Source organism: Chrysochloris asiatica, unplaced genomic scaffold, assembly GCF_000296735.1.
Source record: "Chrysochloris asiatica unplaced genomic scaffold, ChrAsi1.0 scaffold00357, whole genome shotgun sequence".
Lineage (NCBI taxonomy): Eukaryota > Metazoa > Chordata > Mammalia > Afrosoricida > Chrysochloridae > Chrysochloris > Chrysochloris asiatica.
Genome location: NW_006408875.1, coordinates 2,383,865 through 2,392,040, shown reverse-complemented (window position 1 = coordinate 2,392,040; position 8,176 = coordinate 2,383,865). Strand labels below are relative to the sequence as shown.

Below are 8,176 nucleotides of genomic sequence, written 5' to 3'. Positions count from 1 at the left end.
ATTTCCTCAAATATTTTTTTTCTATTCTCTCTCTTCTCCTTTTTTTGTTAAACCAAAATTACATGCATGTTGTTGTTAGTAAGTGCCGTTGAGTGGGTTCCAATTCAGTAACCCTGTATAGTGTTTCTGAGGCTGTAAATCTTTGTGGGAGAAGAAAGCATCATATTTCTCCTGCAGAGCAGCTGGTGGGCTCAAACCACCACCCTTGTGGTTCGCAGTCCAGTGCTTATCCAACAGAGCCTCTACACTCCCCATATGCATGTTAAAACTTTTAATACTAATCCAAAAATCCAAGTGCTTTTGTTTTCTAGTGTTTCAATAACAAAATACAACATTGAACAAAAAATTATTTTCTCAAAGTTCAGGAGACAAGAAGTATGAATTTAGATTTTTACAGGACTAACTTTACTCTCTTTGGGTTCTAGAACAAGATCTTTCGTAGTCTCTTCCAGGTTCCGATAGCTTAAGACATTTCTGGGAGTTTCTTGACTTATAGATGAATCTTTACATAGTGTCCTCACCCTGTGTGTGATCCTGATCCTGTGTCTGTTTTTCTCTTTATAAAAAAATATCTGTTGTGTTGGACTAGAATGCACCCTTCTCTTATTGAATTTCATTAACTTAAACTGATATCTTCAGAGAAAGACCCTGTGTTCCCTTTGCAAGATCACTGCATTTTGGGGCAGACACAATTCAATGGACAACACTGAGCGTGACTTTATGTTCAATCATTTGAGTTCTCTGCCCTTCAAATTGGATAATTACCAATGAGCAACCTTCATGTCCAAGGAACTCTGGTATCATATTAGATTATGAGTTGGGCTGCTTACTATAAGATCAGAAGTTCTAATCAGCCAGTCATTCCATGGGATAAAGATTAGGCTTTCTGCTCTTATTAAAATTTATAGCCTCAGAAACCCTGTACAGTATCACTATGAGTAGAACTGATTGGATAGAACACAACTACCACCTCCATCTTCATGTCCACAGATTCACCCTTAAAGTCCATCCAGTGATTTTTCATATTCAGATAGTGTATGTTTCAGTTCTAGAAATGACCTTTGGTTATGTATTTATTTATTTTGAAAATGTTTTATAAAATGTATCTGAAGATTTACAGAGTAGATCATCAGTTTTGCATTTAACAAATCGTACATTTTATCTTATTGATTGCAATCCCCTTCATGTAACAAGAGCGATCCCATTAACACCCTGTTGCTCTTATTTCCATTTCACCCTCATTCTCAACACTTTGGAACTTTTTCCTTAGGTAAATGTTGCCCTTTTGATCTTTATTGGCTAACCATTCAATGGTGAGCATGTCTTACAGGTATTCTTGTCCTTCCCCACCCCCTTATATAACTATATATCAGTTCGCTGAAAATTGGGCCACCAAGGTAAGTTCTATTCCAGACCTTAAGGTGACTGAGGGCCATTGGCTCACATTCCTCCACTTTCTTTCTCACCCAAAAATACCCTATGTTTTTTTAAAAATAATTTTGAGTTTTGTTTGACTTTTTTTTTTTTTTACTGATACTTTCTAGAAACTTCTAATGTAATCCATTTCAGAACAATTGGTAGTGGTAGTCAGTCACGATTTAGTTCTTCTGGTCTAAGTCATGAAGTCTGATGTTTATGTGTTCCATTATTTATGTAGCTTATACTTTTCTGATATAGTGCTTATTCCATCTGAGTCTTTGCCTCTCTAGAGAATATAATTACTTTTAACTTTGTATATTAAGTATTTAAAGATTGTATCCCAGACACTGTAAATGCAGAACAACTGGATTCTGTTAAATTCTTCAAAATGGTGTTGGTTTTCATGCGTTATTTGGGAAAACTCAAATTGCACATGTCTCTGGAGCAGCATCTCAAAACTCAGTTTAAAACATTTTTTTTTTTTTTTAACTGACCACATTTTTAATTTTTTCCGTTAAAATATAAAACAAGGATAAAATTAAAATATCAACTCTTTGTTCCTACTGCAAATGGAAAAAATCCCTATCTAAAAATACTGCAGGAGGTTAAAAGGTATTTAATAACTTTTAGACTCTGAAAAAGTAAGTATACATTGAATTGTATATTTGTATTCAACTTAGTTTTTATTCTGTAACGTAACTTTTTATTTTGTACATTTCCAATGTATATTTGTATACAACTTAGTTTTTAATTCTGTGACATAACTTTTTATTTTGTACATTTCCAATGTATTCTTGTATACAACTTAGTTTTTATTCTGTGACATAACTTTAATTTAAATGTATCATCGTTCAATTAGTTTCTTTTTTCAAGTCAGACAGAGATCTCCTGCATCAGGACTCTTATTCCGGATTTCTTCTTCTTTTAAATTAGATAGAAATTCTCCAAAACTATGAGGTATTGTGGATCCTCAGTCTGTACTCCTCTGGAGAAAATTTAATCAGTGGTGAAAGAGACTGTTTTCTTTCACCAAATGACTCACGTACAGATGGTTTGGATAGCCAGTGTACGAGTCATGAGAGGCCAAAAAGTTAAACATCTCATCTGTTTGTCTGTTATTGGGAGTTTATGACTCAATTCTGGCTTGTGTTTTCAAAGTATTTCAGGATAAGAGAGGTAAGATTCTTCCTTTTTCTTAGAAAGAGTTTTTGTTTTGTTTTGCTTTGTTTTGTTTTTTGTTTTTTTCAGAGCCTTATATCTACTGCAAAGAGCCTGCAAATTGAAATTGGATCTTGGAGTAGTATATATTTCTTCCATAGCTTCTGGATAACTGCCATCATGCACAAGACGATTTCATTCCAGTTCAAAATTGACCTCTGTATTATTGGGGCTATTAAGACTTAGGTGACCAACTTCTTCTGGAAGAGTTTCAGGTAATATGCCAAAATCTGTATCTTCAAAACTCTTAGAACTGATTCCACTTGATATTTGAAAAAAAGTTCCATAACATGGTTTTTTGCATGGACAGTTCTTTGTAAGATGCTTTCAAGTGGTCAGGTCATGCAACATACTGCTCTTTACTGCCTCCTATCATATGTTGTATACAGCAGGAGAGAATGTCACTATTTGAGTTTCTGAAAGCTTGGTTTGCAGAGTTGTACATTCCAAATCTTGCTTGCAAATGATTTTATTTAACAAATGTGACTGGTTCTGTGTTGGGTCACCTGTGTGACTGGCTGCCACTTGTTTCTAAGACACATGCTTGAGGCAATCAGAAGGAACTTCTTCCTCAGGCAAATGAGATTGGCTACAATCTGATACAGGAGTTGCTGAGAGACAGCTGGCCTTGCAAAATGCTGTTTGATTATGCAACACAGGTAAGGATTCTGGCAAAGCATCTCTATGATCAGTATTCATTTGAATTGGTTCTGTACTTCTATCATCTTCCCTTTCAATAGCTTTTATCCATGAGTTTCTAATATCTCTTGTCAAATTTTCTGGCATTCTGGGAATTTGGTTCCTTGTTAAGAATGGGTTAGAAACCAGGGAATCAATTAATTCCTCCAATTTTACTTCTTTTTCTTTGGAGATCTGTGGTGAATCAGATAAAACTGTCCTAGCAACCTCTTCTACCAGATGATCTTGTTCTTTTTGGAATGGATCATGTCTCTTGGCTGGCAGACGACCCCCAACTGCAGTACCCTCTGCATTCTTTTTTAACACTTGATGATGGAGAGTCTCCCAATTCAAATTCTGCTATTTTCTTAGAAATTGTTTCATTTTTCTCTCTGGGAGGGCTTATCTTCATGTCCTTTTCAAGAAGTGTAACACTGTTTTTGCCTGGTAATGAAGCTGAGTGCACCAGAGAGAAGGTAGGGCTATTGGCTAGATGTTTACAACTCCTGTTGATCACCCTCTCTTCAACCATTAATTTCTCCATTGCCTTGCTTAGGTGTACCTAGAAGGGAAGCAGGATACTTCAAAAGAATACTCCTTGTATATACTTCTTCTGAGGCAGGATCGAATAAAAGGGGAGATATGGTAGGAAAAGATCCACAGCTGGAGTACAATCTTTAATTAAGAGGGAAAGGAGATAAACCAAGATGTTTTTTCTACTTCTTAGACCATTCTCCCTGCTTCTCAAGAATAGAATGTTTTATGGTTGTAAGATCTTCTTTTATTTTATACCTCATATGTGTCCGCTCTGACAATCTTTCTCTCTGAAATCTGGTCTCTTTTTCAAGGTAGTGAAGGTCTATTGTCAGTCTTGTTTGGTCAGCCTGACTATGTTCATATCTCATTATTTTCAAGACTTCATTCAATAATTGAATAACTGTTAAGAGGTTAAATTTTCCAGCCTCATAAACATTTCCTATATGCAACTGACACGTTTGTTCTTCAATTTTGTCAAGTAAAAGCCTTGGAATATTAATAGCAACATTAGGTACATCTAAAGAGTACTGGTTAACAAGGCTAAGGACTGAACTAACAACTTCTCTTTTTCCAAAACCACCAGTGTTTCATTCACCACAGCCCACAATGATAGAACCCTTTCAACTTTCTCTTGTAGATTACTTTGGTCATCATAATGTTCCATGTTTTTAATGCAGTTTTGCAGTCCTATACATTCTGCTTGGAATTCGCATACTTGCTTAACTGATAGTTGTACGTTTTCCTGATATTTTCGGGTCACACAATTTTGTCGATGCAAAATTTGAAGAAATCTATTACGTGCTACATGGCATCTAGCAATGCACTTGAGCAAATCATGTGGCTTCACATTAAACACTGTAAAACATCTAGGAGAATTTTTAGAATGAGTTTTAATACATTGTATTACAACATATCTTGCAAAATGATACATCAGATAAACAAACTTCAGACCTCTAGGGGAAAAAAAATAATGAACTAACAACTTGAGAAAAGTTACCTCCACATTCAGCTGTCTGAAGTGCATGAGTGACACAATCTTCCCGCAGGCAATGGTCTCTGGGCCTGTCTAGATGCTGAGCGCCTGCAGATACAACCAGAGATGCTCCTTCTTGAAGAAGGGGTCCCCCAGCGAGCTCATCCTGGCGGTGGCCAGGCAGAGAACAAAGAAAATAGAGGACACCTGAGTGACTCCAAGCATCTACAAGGTCCCTCCCTAAAAGGGTGGCCTGCTGGTAAAGCAACCCCTTCATTGCCACCAGGAGCCCTTTCAACTCAAAAACAGGGCCTCTAACTGCAGCGAAGCTGCAGGTGGCTAGACTAAGCAACCACAAACAGAAACTCCCCCAAAACTTTTATTTTTAATTGAACGTCCTGCGATCTTCAACAAAAAACGTGGTTCAGGTATCAGCCTGAGAGTGTGACAAATTAACTATAGTGCTGGGATTTTTGCTGTCTTTCTTATTCTCTTTTGTAATTTTTCACTATTTGGCTGCTGTGTTTTCCTCATTTCTATACTCTAATATAAATATGTATGTGTAATGTACAATAATTACATATATGTTCATATAAACACTCACACACACAAACACACACACACACACATATATATATATATGTATGTATATGTAATGGGCAATAGAGTCCTGGTGTGGCATTGTAGGATAGGCACTGGACTTCTAACTGCAATGTTGGTGGTTTAAATGCACAAGCAAGTCCTTGGAAACCCTATCAGGATTGCTGTGAGCCATAACTGACTCAACAGCAGTTAAAAACAATAACAATGTGCAATAATTTCCCTAGATTCTGGAATTCCTGGGTCATAAATTATTTGCCAGCTAATTAATTTTCATGTTGACCAGATAAATTTCTTAACTTGAATGAGAAATCTGCTTGTAGAAAAGCAAAATTACTTCATACTTGCTGTCAAGTGGCATCTCACCCATTCTCACTCATAATGACGCAGCATAGGGTTTCCGAGGAGAGGCTGGTGGGGTTGAATTGCTGACCTAGTGGTTAGCAGTCCAGGAGAAAGATGAGGCTTTCTGCTCTCACAAAAACTTACAGCCTCAGAAACCCTATACAGGCACAGAATTTAACAATAACAACAACAATATATACCTATGGAGTCCTGGTATGATGCTGTAGAATAAGCACTAGACTGCTAACTGTAAGGTCAGCCATTCAAACACACCAACCACTCCACAGAAATCATATACAGGGTTAATATGAGTTGGGAGTGAAACAACATATATATCTACAGATGTTTGATCTTAGGCCCTATTTCTCTAACCTATTGAAATCATAATCCAACTCATGTCAAACATTAGTTTTGACTTACTAAATAAACATAGCAATTATGGTGAACCAGACTCCAAAGGGAGAAATAAAAAAAAATAAAACAAGGGAGAAATAAAAAAAAATAAAACATGATTGCCTCAAAAGTAACCTTTGAGCCACTCAGGAAAGAAATTGTCTTGAAAAATCTTCAATGGGAGCTGTTAATTTACACATGGATTTCTTATGCTTTATCTCTCAGTTCAGGATATCAGGACCCCAAATCTCAGCTATCCTTTAAGCAAATAAAATGACTTTCTTATTCATTAGGGAAGCAAAGGAGGCGGGAAGTGAGCTTTAAATCGACTCTATTTAATGTGTTACCACCTAAAACAACAATGGAAAAAGATAACTCCCATAATTCACCATTGAATGAATGGCAGCTGATATGACATTATAAGCAATTTTTATGAAATTTACAATAAACTAGCAATTGACAATATGACAGGAGATAAAAGTAAAAAGAAACAGGGTTGTACATCAATGGAGATTTTGTTTTCAGCAACTCTGAACTTTTAAGATGATTAACAAGGTAATTGTAGACTCCAGGGGCTCTTTGGAATGTTCTGGGGCAGGTGAAGTTATGAATAAGGAGAAGATGGCATAACTAACTAAAGCTGGCATGGGAATGGGAGAAGGTTAGGTGGGAGTGGGAGAAGGTTAGGTGGCAATGTGAATCAAACTGATTCAGTTACAGAACAGATGAGAATCAGTTGAGTGAGTGCTTTGTCCAATTTCTAGGTTTGCACTTTTAGTCTCTGACTCAATTTACAGAATCAAACCCATCCCTAGCCTCCTTCACTTTTGTAGGCCAATGGTGCCTATACCATATCCTGCTTTGCACACAGAATCTATTCAACGCCTACCTGCACCTAAGCAGTTCATGTTAGCAACTTTCTGGATGCCAAATTCCTGGGTGCTACCTTGTTGTTGTTGTTGTTGTTAAGTGCTGATGAGTTGGTTCTGACCCATAGCAACCCTGTATAAGGTTTCCTAGGAGCAGCTGGTGAGTTTGAACTGCCAACCTTTCAGTTCAAACCAATGTTGCAGTCCAGCTGCATAGTAATCATAAAGATGTACTAAATATAACAAAGATCATGAAGATGGCATAGAACCATGCAATGTTTTGTTCTGTTACATAAGAGTTTCATGAGCCAGTCTATTCAACAGCAACTAATAACAACAACAATAGCAATACTCAAGTCATAAACCAGTCACCATGGAATTGGTTCCAATTCTTGATGACACCATACGTGTCAGAGTAGAACTGTGCTCTATATGGTTTTCAATGACTGACTTTTCAGAAGTCTGAATTTGGCTGACTAACTGACATATAGCAACAACAAATCATTCAAATCATATCTCTTTGCTTGGTCTTTTTCACAGGACATTCCATTCTTCTAAAGTCAGATTCAACATGACCTGTTTTCTGATAGTTGATTTGTATACAGAAATGACTGCATGCATATCCCCAGGATCTATTTCCCTTATGCTCATCTGACTCTAGTTACCTTCTCTGTTTTTCACCCTATTGTAGCAGTGTGGATATTTAACAACATGCTAACACTATCCTCAATCTGGACCAAAGTACTTGTTGGTCCATTATTTCAAGAATTATATACAACTCTTCAGATATCGTGCTTGTGTCTGAACAAGACTTTCTTATTTTGTTCAGGCCTCTAAATATATAGTCCATGCACAGAAAAACCTTCCAAACAATACAGCAATCAGGTCAAATTAGATGGTAATATGTAGTGACAATTTTTTTTTTCCAAACCTTGTATGCAGCAAATCATTCTTACAGCATTCCAAGCCCAAATTCCTCTCTGTTACCCAGTGTAGCCTCAGAATTGTGAACCCGATGCCTATCATTTATGAATCCATGGAGCCCTGCCTATTCCTATCCTGCTTTTCATCTAAGTTTTAATGTAGCTCATTTCTAACCTGTTCAGTCATAACTACCACCAATAATTATGACCTGCTATAAGGA

General features: G+C 36.8%; 1 pseudogene; it reads right to left on the bottom strand.

The window, feature by feature from the left end:
* Positions 1–2,287: 2,287 nt before the first annotated feature.
* On the bottom strand, positions 2,288–4,876 carry LOC102824825 (annotated as a pseudogene).
* Between the last annotated feature and the right edge of the window lie 3,300 nt (positions 4,877–8,176).